The sequence below is a fragment of the Carcharhinus amblyrhynchos genome, chromosome 15 (genome assembly GCF_965287045.1).
Source record: "Carcharhinus amblyrhynchos chromosome 15, sCarAmb.v2.hapA, whole genome shotgun sequence".
NCBI lineage: Eukaryota > Metazoa > Chordata > Chondrichthyes > Carcharhiniformes > Carcharhinidae > Carcharhinus > Carcharhinus amblyrhynchos.
Genome location: NC_137338.1, coordinates 27,006,394 through 27,023,046, shown reverse-complemented (window position 1 = coordinate 27,023,046; position 16,653 = coordinate 27,006,394). Strand labels below are relative to the sequence as shown.

The 16,653-nt window shown below is 44.8% G+C and overlaps 1 long non-coding RNA gene across 1 annotated transcript in view; it reads left to right on the top strand.

Moving 5' to 3' along the window:
* LOC145353176 (uncharacterized) overlaps nt 1-15,503 on the top strand; it is a 34,564-nt gene extending 19,061 nt beyond the window's left edge. The window contains exon 3 of the long non-coding RNA XR_013888654.1: nt 15,454-15,503. This is a non-coding gene — a long non-coding RNA (uncharacterized LOC145353176). The remainder of the gene's footprint in view (nt 1-15,453) is intronic.
* Nucleotides 15,504-16,653: the final 1,150 nt, after the last annotated feature.

Here is a 16,653-nt window from a genome sequence, read left to right as displayed (position 1 = left end):
ACGACTAAAGCACACTGGGGAGAATTGTGCATTCTTACTTTATCCTGCTGATGTGGACAGGCTAGACATTCTATCATTGGCAACTTACCAGTACTGATCAAATTAAGATTTCCCTTTATTGTACATTTTTCCCACACAAAGAGGTTCTTTAATTGAAAGACTTTTTTTTAAAGCCATCCAATTCCTTCCTCTCCTAAAGGCACTCATGTCTGTGCCAGGGTAATTCTCATAATTGTTGACTAAACTCCAGTGTCTCACCCATTCTTCATAATAAAACCTGCAGGACCAGGGTTTAGAGGTTTATGAAACTTTCTAGCCCGTGTGGTCTTCACACACGCACACACACAATCTTCTCTACTTGCCTGGGTGAGTGCAGTTCCAACAACACTCAAGAAGCTCTACAGCAGCCCACTTGATTGGCACCCCATCCACCACCTTCGACATTCGCTGGTTCCATCACCAATGCCCCCTGGCAGCATTGTGCACCATCGACAAGATGCACTGCAGCCACTCGTCAAGGCATCTTTGACAGCATTTTCCAAACCTGCAACCTCTAATAAAAGGACAGATGCATGGCAACACCACCTCCAAGTTCACCTCCAAGCCATATGCCATCCTGGCTTGGAAATATATCTCCATTCCTTCAGTCTTATTGGGTCAAAGTCTAGAACTCCTTAATGGCACTATGGATATTCCCACAACATAGACTGCAGTGGTTCAAGAAGGTAGCTCACCACTACCTCTTTAGGGGTAGTTAGAGATGGACAATAAAATGCTGGTTTAGCCAGTGACATACCCATCCTGTGAAGAAAATTAAAAAACACACACACACTTTGCAGAAAGAGTCACTGGACAGTGATAAGCGGGGACCTTATTGCTGACGTTTCTCTCTCCCAGCTTCCCTCAGCTATGGCCTATTGTAGCCACTCTGATAGAAACTAATAACCCAGCACAAATCTGGGATTAAACCTGTCTCTTCTTAGCTTTGGCTTATAGGATAGGGATTTAACTATGAGGAGAGATCGAATAATTTAGGATTGTTTTCACTTGAAAGACAGAGGCTGAGGGGGGACCTGATAGATGCCTGCAAAATTATGAGAGGCATAGATAGTCAGATGCTTTTTCCCAGGATGGAAGTGTCAATTCCAAGGGGACACAGGTTCAAGGTGAAAGGGGGTAAGTTTAAGGGAGATGTGTGGGGGACGTTTTTCACACAGAGAGTGGTGGGTGCCTGGAGCACACTGCCAGAGGAGGTGGTGGAAGCAGGCACATTAGCAACAGAGACATCTGGATGGGTACATGAATATGGAGGGAATAGAGGGATACGGTCCAAATTTTTAAATTTAGTTAGGGCATCAGGATCAGCACAGGCTTTGAGGGCTGAAAGGCATGTTCCTGTTCTGTACTTTTCTTTGTTCTTTGAGTTCTCCTGCTATGTTTCCTTCATAAAACATCTGCCAGAAACAGATTAATCAGTCACATATTTCACTTTCCGTTTGTAGAAACTGACTACCTTTTCCTAAGCATGTAAATTGACCGCAGTTCAACAACAATTGATTGTCAACTGTTTGTTTAAAGTTCATTTCTTAGTGTCACAAGTAGGCTAACACTAACACTGCAATGAAGTTACTGTGAAAGTCCCCTATTTCCCACACTCTGGCACCTGTTCGGGTAAACTGAGGGACAATTTAGCATGGCCAATGCATCTAACCGGCACATCTGTTGGACTGTGGCGGGAAACCGGAGCACCCAGAGGAAACCCACGCAGACACGGTGAGAACATGCAAACTCCACACAGACAATGAGCCAAGATCCGAATAGAATGTGGGTCCCTGGCACTGTAAGGCAGCAGTGCTAACCACGGTACCATCATGCTGTCCCATATGCACGGTATTTTATAGCGTTCTGTAGAAATGCATTCTTGGTCAGTGTAAAGTTGAGAAGCACAGGGGCAGCAAGGGAAGGTTTATTTGATGTGCCAATGATGTACACTGCATGTTACTATCAATTTTATTCATTCCATGCTCCTTTGCACTCCCAATCCAAGCCTGGACCGGTCTGCTTGTAGCAGCAAATCTTGTTCATAACCTGTCAAATTCCCCAAATGCAAAAGGAATTCAGGGCAATAAGAACATTCCAAGTCCCTTTGTGGGAGATATTATGCAAGATAAATGATTGATTAAAAAAATTGACATATTGGGCAGGTGGGGGAGGGAGGAGGTGTTAATCAAAATGTAAACTAAATTATTTATTTTTATTGAACAGAGAACTAATGGTAAGACACCCTCGTAAAAAGAGGCAAGGAAATGGTTACAACAATTTGAAAAATAGTTTATTGACTGGGATTGCACCTTGAACGGTCTGTGGCTTGGCTTTGATCCCAAGTTAGGGTGCTTGAAAATACTGTATTCCTGATGGCAGACATTTTATGTACACCAGCATTTTAATGCATGAGGAGCGGGAACAAAGAAAAGCTGCTGCTGTTATTGTGCTGGGTGTCTGATTTAAAATCAATGGCTTCAAAGTGCTCTGATGCAGCTGTCATTCTGTCTCCTGGCGTGCCAGCTGTACTGTATCCGGCAGCAACCCAAAGAATGAAGGCACTCATTGGCAACATGGCCAACTCCAACTTGCTGAACATTGCTCTCACCCAGCAGAGTGGGATTACTCATTATAATGGGGTTCAGTGGGTGGCAGGGACAAACCTGAGTGAAAGAATATGGAAGTCTATAATAAAGCCAAGATATGTCTAATAATGTATTTTTAATGCCTTAAATTCTCCCCGCATCTGTATGGGCTTCCCCAACGTGCTCTGGTGTCCTCCCACAGTCTGAAGGTGCACACGTTTGTTGCATTGGCCATGGCAAATTGCTCCTTACTTTCCAAAGATGTGTAGATTAGGAGGATTAGGGGGTAAATACTTGGGGTTATGGGTATAGAGCCTGGGTAAGGTTCTATGTCAGAGAGTTAGTGCAGACTTAATGGGCTGAATGGCCTGTAGGGAGTCTATGACATTGTGTAAAGGGATTTTAATCTATCTCCACCACTCTGATCTACACCTCTTTCTCTGGCCCAGCAGCTGATGGCCCACAGTCTGTTGACTCCTCAGATTACGCCAGAACTAGGAGCCAACATTGGAGTCATTGCTTTTAATGGGTTTAGTTCACATGTGTTTGATGGCTCCTCACCTCACTTTGGCTATGCTAGGCTATGAAGTGAACTTATGCCAGTCACTCATGCAGCAAGTTCATTGTGTAATATCAGCGTAAAGATACAGATAGCTGAGGTCAAAAATGAAATTTAAACAAAAGAGATTTATGATAAATCCACAGCAACAAACCATGAGAAAGGTAGAAGGCACAGAAAAGTGGTTTGCGAGATTAAGAGGGAGTATGAAAGAAAGACTAGTCATCAACAAAAGTGGAAATAGTAAGGACATTTCAGAGTATTAATGGTTTAAAAGGATTGAAAGTATTTCAGCTCAGGTTTCCTAAGGCTGGAGTTGGGGCATGAGAAAAAATGCTACTGGAGACAAGTATTCAGAAAGGAATGGTAATTGTTAATAAGGAGGTTGGGGTGGAAATACAGAGATAAGATCAACAATAATACTTTCCCTGGGAACAGGTAATTCATTTGACCTGGGGGTGGCAATTCTTTCTAGTATTAATCAGGAAACTTGGCTTCACTGTCACATTCCAGAAGTGGATTAAAATCCATTACTCTGATCCTACATCACCTTGACTCCAGCACTCCGGTGTTCACCTCACCATAGAAGAATGATTCCTCTTTATCAGGGCAACATGATGCCTTCAGAAATTATCGCAATGAGCTCCAATATCATTAGAGGTGGGTCTGGGGGAGCCAAGGATCAGAATAAGTCTTTAGGCTGGTGGTGTTCTACTTTATGTACCTGACCCTTCAATCCACGACCCAGCACATTCTAAAATATAAAGATTCAATCAACAGGAGCTTAATTATTCCGAATGGAAGACATGTCCCTCCTTTAGGACATTCTCAGACATATTATTGAGACCTATCACTCACCATGGCAAAGATGAACTAGTTGGTGGAAATTTGACAGGGCTACGCCTATTTTGTATCTACATAGATGCAGCATTCTGAACCATAATGGGCAAGTAATGGATATTTGACTTGATAATGGATCTGGCTAATCTTCAGGCATATAGACATTGCCTTAAACAGCATGTAGACCCCATATGATGCTAGAAGTATCTATTTAGGAACCCCTCTGGGAAACTGGGCTCCTTTGAGCAGGCCAGGAACCAGGCCTGTTCCCGTAACGTTTCCGGGTATGGATATAAGGCCCAACCAGAAGTGTCACCCAAAGCTATAGATGGGATTTTCCAGCCACAATTGCCCCAAGGTCGGAAAATCCCACTCGAGGCGTATGGACTTTTAACTGGTCTGTATCCTGCCTGCCACAATTCCCGTGGTGGGCAGGATGGTAAAATTTCGCCCTATGTCTGTTTTTTTTTAAGATTGATGATGAATAGATGGAAAACTGTGGAATTTTCTGTAAAAAAACTATACTCCTGACTTCATGCTAGAAGGAAGCCTCTGGTAAAGCTGCTGAAGGGCATTGAGCCAAGGCCTTTTCTTTGAGGAGCTCTTGTCATACTATTCAAGGGCTGTAGTGATTGGTCATTTACAATGGCAACCAACTTTCTTTGTGCCAGGTATGACTCCAGCCACCAGAGGGCTTTGTCTTTGGCTGCACTGACCTCAGTTTTGCTGGGATTCTGTGGTGCTGTACACTTTTGGGACCGTGTTTGGAACGGAAAAAGTTTCGACTTTCAAACTCATATATCGAGCCTTATTTTTGGGCCTTCTGCCATTTCCTTGGCAGCCTTTTTCTGGAAGTATACCAGGGAAGCCCAGAAATGCTTAGGGCCAGAGACTATTAACATAATTTAAAAGGAAGTTGTATAATTATTTGAGAAAGAGGAATACTAAAGAACACACAGAACAACAGGGAAGTAACATTAGGGTAGATAGATTTGAAGAAATAGGCACAGAGATAATGAGCTAAGTAGCCTTTCTGTGTGTTGCAATTCCTATGATTTTATTAGAGATAACAATAAATGTACAGATATCCTGGGGGCGATTCTCCCCAAAACATTCCGAGTATCAAATTCTTGGAACAATTGGAGTAAATCACCTTGGTTTCTTCAGTAGGATTTTCAAAATGAGTCTCTCATACTCGGTGCACTGCAGAGTGCCTCAGCGTAAATCCCGTTGAAATTCAGTGGATGGGGCCTATCTCCGCTGGAAAGTCCGCAGTAAAGCGCTGAGCTGCTCATGTGCTGATCTATCAGCACCAAGATTGACTATTGCACAGTAGCCCTGCACTGCCAACCTCCCGATTGCTGGCCAGCCCCTCGACCCCCACGTTGCCGGCCGTGCAACCCTCCCCCCACAGCCCGAGTGCTCGCCCTATGAGCATGTCTAGGCTTGATCTTTCCCCAACCTCCCCCCCAGCCTGCCTTGACACCCCCACCCACCCCGCCACCCCACCAGTCCCGATCACTGGCCTCGCTCCCTCTGTCGCTCAACCTAAGCGCAGAGTGACAGCGGGGCTCTCATGCCTCCCTTGCCTCCATTAGGGCCCACCCACTCTTATTAGGCCTCCCCTTGGTACTGCCCGATGCCCTGTGGGCAGTGTCAAGGTACCCCACTAGAGATGCTAGTGGGCCCAGAAATTTCAGTCCTAGGCCTGCTAAACTTATGCAAATAGTATTAAAATTAGAATTCAAATAACGTATGCAACTTCATGCCAATTTCCGGCACAGAGCTGAAGGTGCCGGAGACACTCGAAGGCCGTGGATCCAGCAGGGAGCTTGCAGAACAGCCTCCATTGGAGTCTTCCACCTTGCTGCAATACAAAAACAGCACAGCAGACTGGGAGAATCACCACCCCTCCTCCCCCACTCCCCTCCTCCCCCGCCACCCACCCTTATTTTTACATTATTTAGAGCATATTTTAACTTAATTGAATATTGTTGGCCTTTAAATAAAATTTCACATTTTAAAGTATCAGCGAAACCTCTTCAAACATTATGGCCCAAAATATGTTGTCAAAATACCAGAGACTAATAGCATCTATCATTATTTAAAAAAGAAATGTGTCAGCAACTTCAGGCTGCAGAAAAATATTTGATTCAAAGTGGAAACAGAAAAGTTGCTGAGAGATGTATCACTCTGTCACTAGCCTCACAAGAACAATGTTTCACTGTTTGTCTACCCATTCAAATGCATTGAGTGGCATGAAGTACTTGTATTTGCGTAGTAGATATTAATTAATTCACCACAGAGAAATTGAATAAAATCTTGTCAATCCAAGTATATATTTTAACAAAGTAATAAATACTGCTAAATGTCCTTCCTGACATTGAAAATTGGTGGTTGCAAATGCAGAGTCTCATTCCTTCAGGTTTTAATTGTTATTGGAGAGTAAGGCAATTTATAAAATAAAGTTCAAAACATTTTCTTTCTGATTTATCTTTTGCTCTTTTGAACTAATCTTTCTTCCTTTTCCTATTTATCTTTGGCATTTTGTGTGACATTTAGTTTTGCCACTCCAATTTACATTTTCTTCCCAATCCTTGTGCTGTCAAATTTCAATCTGATTGACTAAGGAAATGCTTGGCTGGTTGCCCCTTTCATTCAATTCCCCCATGCCCTGTAGAGAGTGAATTCTTTTTCCGACTTACACTTTTAGAAACTAGGATGGCAAAAGTTGTTGCCGTTAAACAGAAGGGGGTAAGTCTATTTAATAGTCACAGAGTCATAGAGATTTAGAGCATGAAAACAAGCCCTTAGGCCCAACTTGACTTTGCTGCCCAGTTTTTACCACAAAGCCAGTCCCAATTGCCCGTGTTTGGCCCATATCTCTCTACAGCCATCTTACCCATGTAACTGTCCACATGCTTTTTAAAACACAAAATTGTACCTGCTTCTACTACTACCTGTGGCAGCTCATTCCAGACACTCACCACCCTCTGTGTGAAAATATTCCCCTCTAGACCCCTTTGTGCCTGTCCACTCTCACCTTAAACCTATGCCTTCTAGTTTTAGACTCTCCTACCTTTGGGAAAAGACGTTAACTTTCTAGCCGCTCTTTACTTTATAGACCTCTATAGGATCAACCCTAAGCCTCCTACACTCCAGGGAAAAAGTCTCAGTCTATCCACCACAAAGGATGCCATTCAACCCATTGAGCCTGCACTGACACCAATCCCACCCAGACCCTATCCCCATAACCCGATGTATTTACCCTGCTAATCCCCCTGACACTAATTTAAAGCGACTAATCCACCTAAGCTGCACATCTTTGGACTGTGGGAGGAAACCGGGGCACCCGGAGGAAACCCACGCAGCCACGGGGAGAACATGCAAATTTCACAGAGACAGTTACCTGAAGCTGGATTTGAGCCTGGATCTCTGTATGGTGAGGTAGCGGTGTTTTCCAAAAATTTGAGAAGACATCATGGTTCTGCGAATGTGTGCTGGGCTAGCGTTTGAGCCTTTCGCATTTGAAGAACTTGGCAAAAACACAATTACCAGCTCAGCTTTCTCAGGGTCATTCAGGTCCATTTGACACGGGCCTGAATGTGCAGTTCTTATCATGGTGTGGTGTGGTGGAATTATTAGAGCTTGCTTAGTTCCTTATCAGAGTTGGCTCAAGTAAAGAGGTTCCATGTGGGCTGGGTAGTGTTGCTCAGCATTAGAGAAGGCAGTGCAAGGTGACATGGCATAACAGTAGTTACCACTGCTGCCTCACAGTGCCAGGGACCTGGGTTTGATTCGCTGCTTGGGTCACTGTCTGCGTGGAGTTTGCACATTCTCGCCATGTCTGTGTGGGCTTCCTCTAGGTGCTCTGGTTTCCTCCAGCAGCCCGAAAGGCATGCAGGTTAGGTGGATTGGCCATCCTAAATTGCCTCTTAGTGTCGGGGGACTAATTAAGGTAAATATATAGGGTTGTGGGGATAGGGCCTGGGTGGGTTTGTGGCCGGTGCAGACTCGATGGGCCAAACGGTCTCCTTCTGCACCGTAGGATACCAAGATTCTCAGGGGAGACAAAGACAGAGCAAAAATATTGAAACCAATTCAAGACAATATCCTTCGGGTAGGTCTATAAAGCAAACATTGGCGTACCAGACCATGACTAAATGGTGCCAGCTTGGGCAGATGCAAAACAAAGACATACATAAATGACCAGAAAGGAAACAAAATCATTCTGCAAGAGAGAGAAGCATCTTTCTAACTAAAGGAACAGCTCGCCTTCCGTTCGGAATAATTAAGCCCCAGTTGATTGAGCTTACAATCTGCCAGGCCATTGGAAACATTCAGGAGCAAAGGTTATGTAATAGGAATACAGCTAATACTTGATCCTTAGTTACAGACTCCCATCCATTGACTCCATTGACACTTCCCGCTGCCTCAGAAAATTAGCCAGCATAATGGCACTGTGGTTAGCATTGCTGCTTCACAGCTCCAGGGCCTGGCTTTGATTCTCAGCTTGGGTCACTCTCTGTCCTGAACCTGCACATTCTCCCCATGTCTGTGTGGGTTTCCTCCGGTTTCCTCCCACAGTCCGAAAGATGTGCTGGTTAGGTACATTGGCCATGCTAAATTCTCCCTCAGTGCACCCGAATGGGTGCTGGAGTGTGGCGACTAGGGGATTTTCTCAGTAACTTCATTGCAGTGTTAATGTAAGCCTACTTGTGACACTAAAAAATAAACTTTAAAATTATTCAATGTAACTTAAATGTCCCACCTCACTTTCCTTCCAAAATCATCCTTCATGCCAAATACCATCTTTCAAATGGTAGATACAAAATACTGCAGATGTTGTAATCTGAGACAAAAACAGAAAAATGCTGGAAAATCTCAGCCGGTCTGACAGCATCTGTGCAGAGAGAATAGAGCCAACGTTTCGAGTTTAGATGACCCCTAGTCCGAAAAGTCATCCAGACCTGAAACATTGGCTCTATTCTCTTTCCACAGATGCTGTCAGACCTGCTGAGATTTTCCAGCATTTTTTTTGTTTTTGTTGTCATCTTCCATTTGTCTGCCCATTTCACCAGTCTGCCCTCATACTCCTGAAGATTATTCCTATCCTCTTCATGCTTTGCTGCATTCCCCATCTTTATACAATCCGCAATCCGAACCAAAATTTAGGTCATAGATGTGTTTTGAAATGACCAGCACCAGAGAAAAATCACCGTCAACTCCTCTTCACTCTCATGAATGAACGACCATTCACCACTGCTCTCCACTTCCAGTTAATTTTGTTTCTATGCTGCCCTTTAATCCCATTTGCTTCAATTTTCCCAACCTGTCCATTTGAGTCCTCAACAACTGCCTTCCGAAAGTCAAGATACACAACTTCATCCTCACTGCCCTCATCAGCCCTCTCCATTGTTCAGGTCTGTCCAACTCTGAAAATAATGAAAGCTTCCTCAGCCCAGTGAATGATTGCTTAGGATGTTTAAAATGAGGGAAGTAAACAATATTGCCACTCTGTGTTTTAAATATATCAAAGAAGAACAAGTAGGCCTGGCAATGCTATGAAAATAATGAATTACTGTCCACCAGAGGATTTTGGGAGAAGAGCTTGGTAAACCTGTCTAAAACTTTAGAAAGTATTTGTGGTTAAAAAGTCTGCATTTACTTCCTAATTATGGCTATTAGTGGGGTTGACCAAATGATGTAATTAAGGATTAAGTGTCCCCACAGGCTGACTGTACAAAGCTGTAATATCTGAGGTTTTTCTTTAAGCATGTGGATACAATACTGAGAAAATCCCTTTCTGTAATTCAGCACTAATAAGTACAGCTCCATCATTCACCCTTTTATCAGATAGACACTTCTATTCCATAATGTACAGTTAAAGTACAACCCTGTGTTACAATAATTTCTAACTCAAATAATCTCTTCCATTGTGAGGGGACCATGGAGTTCCTTACTCCCTTAGCCTTCACCTCCTTTCACAGTCCACATGCTTTTAAAGCCCAGTCTCTGTGTCAACTAACCACAAATTCCTGATTTATTGTGTATGTTTGAGACTGGGGTGAGGAAAGTTCACGAGGTCAGGGGTAAGGGGTCACACTGGGCTTTATGAATGTTCTGAAAGGCTTGAGTATAGGCTTCAAGTCTAAACCCACACTTATGGTCTCCAAAGATGAAATGTGGGAAAGGCAAACCTTCACTCCAATTGTGCTCTGCTCCCAATGAGAACGTTTTAAAACCACATAGTGCTAAAAAAATACACTCACCAAAAACATAATTATAGTTTCTGAACCGACCGGCTTGGGACTCTAAGTTCGAGTAAATGTCAGCCTTTGCTCAGTGGTCGCACTCTCACTTCTGACTCACAGTCTGTGTATTCTAGATCCTGCTCCAGAGGCACACTGTTCATGCTGACATCTCAGTGCCATCGGAGCGAGTGAGGCATTGCTGGATACATTAAGCTGGGCCTTGCCTGTCCCTCAGACAGATTTAAAAAATGGCTTCAAAGCCAGTGGGGAACTCACAACTTCACCCTTTCAGCCGTTCAAGCAGTCCTCAATGAGACCGAAGGCAGGAAACACACTGAGCTATGGTGCTACCCAGCTTTGACACCTTTTTAATTCATAGAGATTACAGTCATAAAGAAAAAAGAGCTTGTTTATCTGATGTTGATTTATCAGGATAGATCTCAGTTGAAGCTGAGTGTAAAATGACTAATAGCTGTTGTGTATTCGGCTAGGGGGTTTAGCCCAATAACTGACTCCACAGGCAGGCATCAGGAAACACAAGTACTTATTTGCAGGTCTCACTCTTTCCACTCTCCAACTCCTAATGCCCTCCCAGGGAGCTCCCCAGCAGACCTCCAGATACCCAGAGTCACACCATGTGGTACCTTAAAGCGGCTATGCCCCCAACATACATAACAATAGTGAGTTGGCAACACATTGTACATCCTTTCCAATTGTTATTTCTGTTGACTTCAATGGAAATGAATGTGGGTGGGATTAAAATCAAATTGTTGACTTACTATTTATTACCTGTTTCGCACGATCACACAAAAATATACTTCCTTTAATCTGATCATGTTTATTGGCAAAAATTTATCAGGACAAAGATCTCTGAAGTGTTGCCATGTGATATGCTGACTGGTAGATTGAAGTGGAGGTTAAAGTTAATTTATTAGTCACAAGTAAGGCAATGATTTTACTATGAAATTCCACATTACAGTCACAGTTCGGCACCTGTTCGGGTCAATGCACCTCTTTCAGAATGTGGGAAGAAACCGGAGCACCTGGAGGAAGCCCATACAGACATGGGGAGAACGTGCAAACTCCACACAGACAGTGACCCAAGCAAGGAATCGAACCCAGGCATCTGGCACTATGAGGCAGCAGTGCTAACCCACTGTGCCGCCGTGCCACCCCAACAAAAACACAGAGAGAAATGAAACATTACTCTTGCATAGGCCAGGAATTGAACTCAGGCCTCCCTCGTGGCAGGCGAGAATTCTATCACTGAACCAACAATTCTACAAGGTGAATATCTCTTACTTTGAAATGGATGAGAGAGTAAGGTGGATAAGCAGACTTCTGAGAGCAGTAACCAGAATGTCCACGCATGTCATCCTGATAGTTTGTTCCATCTAGTTATGGGGCCTCTAGGACCAGGCCTCCTCCTCAGCCTTGGAAAGGCACCACCCTTCCTGACACAGAAATCAGGATTGTTTTTGGGTCTTGATCTTGTTCCCAGGGGCGTCCTTTGTTTGAATAGAGGGGAGTACGGTAGGATGAGAGAAGAATTGGCGAATGTGGACTGGGGGAGCGCGTTGGAAGGTAGGTCTGCTGAGGAGCAGTGGAGGATCTTTAAGGAGATCTTTCTTGGTGCTCAGCGGAAATTTATTCCGATGGTCAAAAAGGACCGTAGGAGGAGATGTAATAAGCCATGGATAACGAAGGAGGTGAAGGAAAGTGTTAAATTAAAAGCGGAGGAATTTAGAGTAGCTAAGAGCAGTGGGCGAGAAGAGGATTGGGAAAGGTTTAAATGTCAACAAAGATTGACAAAAAAGTTGATAAAGGAGGGTAGAAGAAGCTATGAAGCTGGGCTAGCGCTTAATATAAAAAAGGATAGCAAGAGTTTTTATAAATATATAAAAAGGAAGAGGCTGGCTAGGGTGAACGTTGGTCCCTTAGAGGATGAGAAAGGGGACCTAGTGGTTGGGGATGGGGATATGGCTAAGGTCTTGAATAACTTTTTTGTTTCTGTCTTCACGGAGGAGGACGTGAATAATTTGCCGGGTGTTAGCGATGGAAAGGTGGTAGGACTGGAGGGTCTTAATGACATTACTGTTACTAGAGAGGTGGTGCACGACAGACTGGAGGGGCTGATTGTGGACAAGTCTCCAGGACCGGATGGAATGCATCCGAGGGTTCTGAAAGAAATGGCGGAGGTTATAGTGGATGCCTTGGTGGTTATTTTCCAGACGTCGCTGGATTCCGGGGAAGTGCCGGAAGATTGGAAAACGGCTAATGTTACGCCGTTGTTTAAGAAGGGTGCCAGGCAAAAGGCGGGGAATTATAGGCCGGTTAGTTTAACGTCTGTGGTAGGTAAAATGTTAGAATCCGTCATTAAGGAGGAAATTGCGAGGCATCTTGAAGGGAATTGCTTGATAGGGCAGACGCAACACGGTTTCATTAAAGGGAAGTCGTGTCTGACAAATTTACTGGAGTTCTATGAGGATGTGTCTAGGGCGGTGGATAGAGGAGAGCCGGTGGATGTGGTCTTTCTGGATTTTCAGAAGGCGTTTGATAAAGTACCTCACAAGAGGTTACTGCAGAAGGTCAGAGGACATGGAGTTGGGGGTAGGGTGTTAGCGTGGATAGAGGATTGGTTGTCAAATAGGAGGCAGAGAGTGGGGGTCAATGGGTGCTATTCGGATTGGCGGATGGTGACTAGTGGGGTGCCCCAGGGGTCGGTGCTGGGGCCTCAGCTATTTACCATTTATATAGATGATCTGGAGGAGGGAACCGAGTGTAGGGTGTCGAAATTTGCTGATGACACCAAGATTGGGGGAAAGGCAAATTGTGCGGAGGGTGTGGAGAGTCTGCAGAAGGATCTAGATAGGCTGGGCGAATGGGCCAGGAAATGGCAAATGGAATTTAATGTTGGCAAGTGTGAGGTGGTCCACTTTGGTAGGAAGAATGGTAGGAAGGACTATTACTTACGTGACGAAAAACTGCAGCAGGCGACGGTGCAGAGGGACCTCGGGGTCCTTGTGCATGAGTCGCAAAAACCCAGCCTGCAGGTGCAGCAGGTGGTCAGGAAGGCGAATGGGATGCTAGCCTTCATATCGAGGGGGATTGAATATAAAAGTAGGGAGGTCTTGCTGCAGCTGTATAGGGCATTGGTGAGGCCGCAGCTGGAGTACTGTGTGCAGTTTTGGGCGCCGCACCTGCGCAAGGATATTTTGGCCTTGGAGGGAGTGCAGAGGAGGTTTACTAGGCTGATACCGGAGTTGAGGGGGTTGAGCTATGAGGAGAGGCTGAATAGACTGGGCTTGTACTCGTTGGAGTTTAGAAGAATGAGGGGAGATCTCATTGAGACGTATAAGATGATGAATGGGATGGATAGGATAGAGGTGGAGAGACTCTTCCCGCTCAAAAAAGACAGTAGGACTAGGGGGCACAGCCTCAAGATAAAGGGGGGGCGGTTTAGAACGGAGTTGAGGAGGAACTTCTTCACTCAAAGGGTGGTGAATATCTGGAATTCTCTGCCCGTTGAAGTGGTGGAGGCTACCTCGCTAAATATTTTTAAGAAGCGGGTTGATGGGTTTTTGATAAGCGAGGGGATTAAGGGTTATGGGGAGAGGGCGGGAAAGTGGAACTGAGCCACGACAGATCAGCCATGATCTTATTGAATGGCGGGGCAGGCTCGAAGGGCCAGATGGCCTACTCCTGCTCCTATTTCTTATGAAATATAGTTGTTATTGGGATTTTCCTAGAGACAGGTTCTCTGCCCAATTAAGGATAGCTGTGAGGCTCTTGCATTTGGACAGTGGCAGATTGTGTGTGTGGGGGGTGGGGTATGTGCTAATTAGAAGTTTTCCACCCTGAAAGGACCAGCAGGCTGTGATGGATGATAGGTAGAGAGACTTTTTTAAAGTCTTCAATTGGAAATGGTTATTGTGGTCAGGTCAACACTAAGGGTGCGTGAGGGCAGAGGGAGTGAACAGGTTGAAGGAGAAACCTCTCTGCAAGGTGGCCTGTGCTGGCTGTCATACCCACATAGGCCTCCAGTCCTATCTGGAACGTTAGGCCTCTAACCTGCCCTCAGATGCCCACCTCCAGGCATCTCAGCTGGCCCCTGCTGCTGCATGAATTCCCACATTCACATTTTTCTGTGCTGTTCCTCGCTAAAAATGCAAGGAGATGTCCCCTTTTTACCTGTCATCTATGTGTTTCTTTAACTTTGCAAAGTTGCTTTAACCCCAGTAAAGGTATTATGGTCCGAATGTAAACTCCCCAAGATGTGAGGTGTGCAGAAGGTTAAAATGCAGTTAGGGATCTTTCTGGTTTGAATCTGCCCAATTCCAGTTTTAACAGCAGTGGGACGAGGCACAAGCAATCAATCAGTTCACAGGAAAGGGGTTGGGTGATTTTAATATTATAAATTATGTGTCTGGTTTCGCCTTAGCAGTCATTCTATCTCCTGCTTGAAGTTGGCCATGATTCACAGGCTTTGGTAAACCTGGCAGTCTAGGTGTCAGGACGGACTGATAAAGCATGAGGTAAACATCATTGCCATTCTACATGTAGGCGAGGAGGGACAGGATTATCCCTCAGGCCTGACAAGCTACTCAATGAACAACCCCATCTCTAACCACGATTTGTCTGTTCACTCCTCCGATGACCTTCAGATCCCCTACCTCACTTTTTCAAACTCAACTCAGACCATCATCTGACCCTCCCTCTTGTGATTAAGAAACACTGGACCACCAGGGGACACCCACTCCCAGGGCCGTGAAACCATTAGCCCGGCAATACGGAATGACTCTCCCCACCATCCCAACAACCTGGATACCTCCCCCATCCCTCCTAATGATTCACCACGCACCACCCTGCCCCCCCCCACCCAATATACCAATGCACTGATCACAGGTTTCAGGCCCATGAAGCAGGCTTCATGCTCAAAAGTCTGTCAATTGGGATGCCTGTGGCTGGGCACTTTAAACCAAGCCGAGAATTAATTTTGCATGACTTGTGGGAAAGCCCATTCTGCCAGGTTTCCCGAATTCGCAGCAGTGTCTTTGCACAGCACTAGCATCCAGGCAAAAATTCAATCCCACATTCCAAACCTAAACAAAATCTTTCTCATGAGTAGATCCTTTTCCAATTTCTGTTTACTTTATTTTCTGCTCTATTGCAGATCCTGTCATTCCCGTGGTATCCATCAATAGTCAGAGGACTATCTCTCCTGCTTCTAGGTCTCTATCCAGCGTTCATTGTGGTCTGGTGAACTGGAGTGACATGCTGCTTTACCGTAATCCCTGATGAAGAATCTCCTCCAATTTCAAAGATCTGGTTGCCAAGGGAATGGAGGGGGAGGGATGGGAGTGGAGGATGTGTAGTTGGGTCAGTGAGTGGGTGTTGTAGTGGGGGCAGTGGTGGTGGAGTTTATGGCACAATGGTTAGAACTGCTGTCTCACAGCGCCAGGGACCTGGGCTCAATTCATGGCTTGGGTCACTGTCTGTGCAGAGCCTGCACGTTCTGCCTGTACCTGTGTGAGTTTCGTCTGGATGCTCCAGTTTCCTCCCACAGTCTGAAAGATGTGCTGGTTAAATGTGTTGGCCATGCTAAATTCTCCTTCAGTGTAACTGAACATGTGCCGGAGTGTGGCGACTGGGGGATTTTCACAGTAACTTCTTTGCAATGTTAATGTAAGCCTACTTGTGACACTAATAATAAACTTTAAAAACTTAAAAACACACGGTGCATCATGTTGACTCGCACTTGGTTGGCATTTCCGACAGCCCTTTGAGAATATTGGAGTTGGCATAAGGGGAGAGGCTAATGGGAATTGAGCCAAACCAAAAGACAGGGGGTGAAGTCAGTCTCTTTTCACAGTTGCTTCACAAATACTGATCAGCATTAACAGTGAGAAGAACAACTGTGGCATTCGTAGCTGGGATGTTAGATCCACTTCTGAGAAAGATAGTGACACATATAGACTGTCATCTTTCATCCAAGTGCTTCAATGAATGTTTGTGACTGTATTATGAAAATTGGAATAAAAATGTTGCTGATTTACACTCATTTGAATTTGGATTAGTGAAAAATATGGCAAGTTACTCATAGAGTCAGAGAGTTGTAAAAGTTTACAGAATGGAAACAAGTCCTTTGGCCCAACTTATCCATGCCACTCAATTTTTACTACCAAGTTAGTCCCAATTGCCTGCATTTGACCCATATCCCTCTATACCCATCTTACCCACCTAACTGTCTAAATGCTTTTTAAAAGGCAAAGTTGTACCTGTTTCTATTACTACCTCTGGCAGCTGGTTCCAGCATCTCACCACCCTCTGTGTGAAAAAAGTTGCCCCTTTGAACCCTTTTGTATCTCTCCCC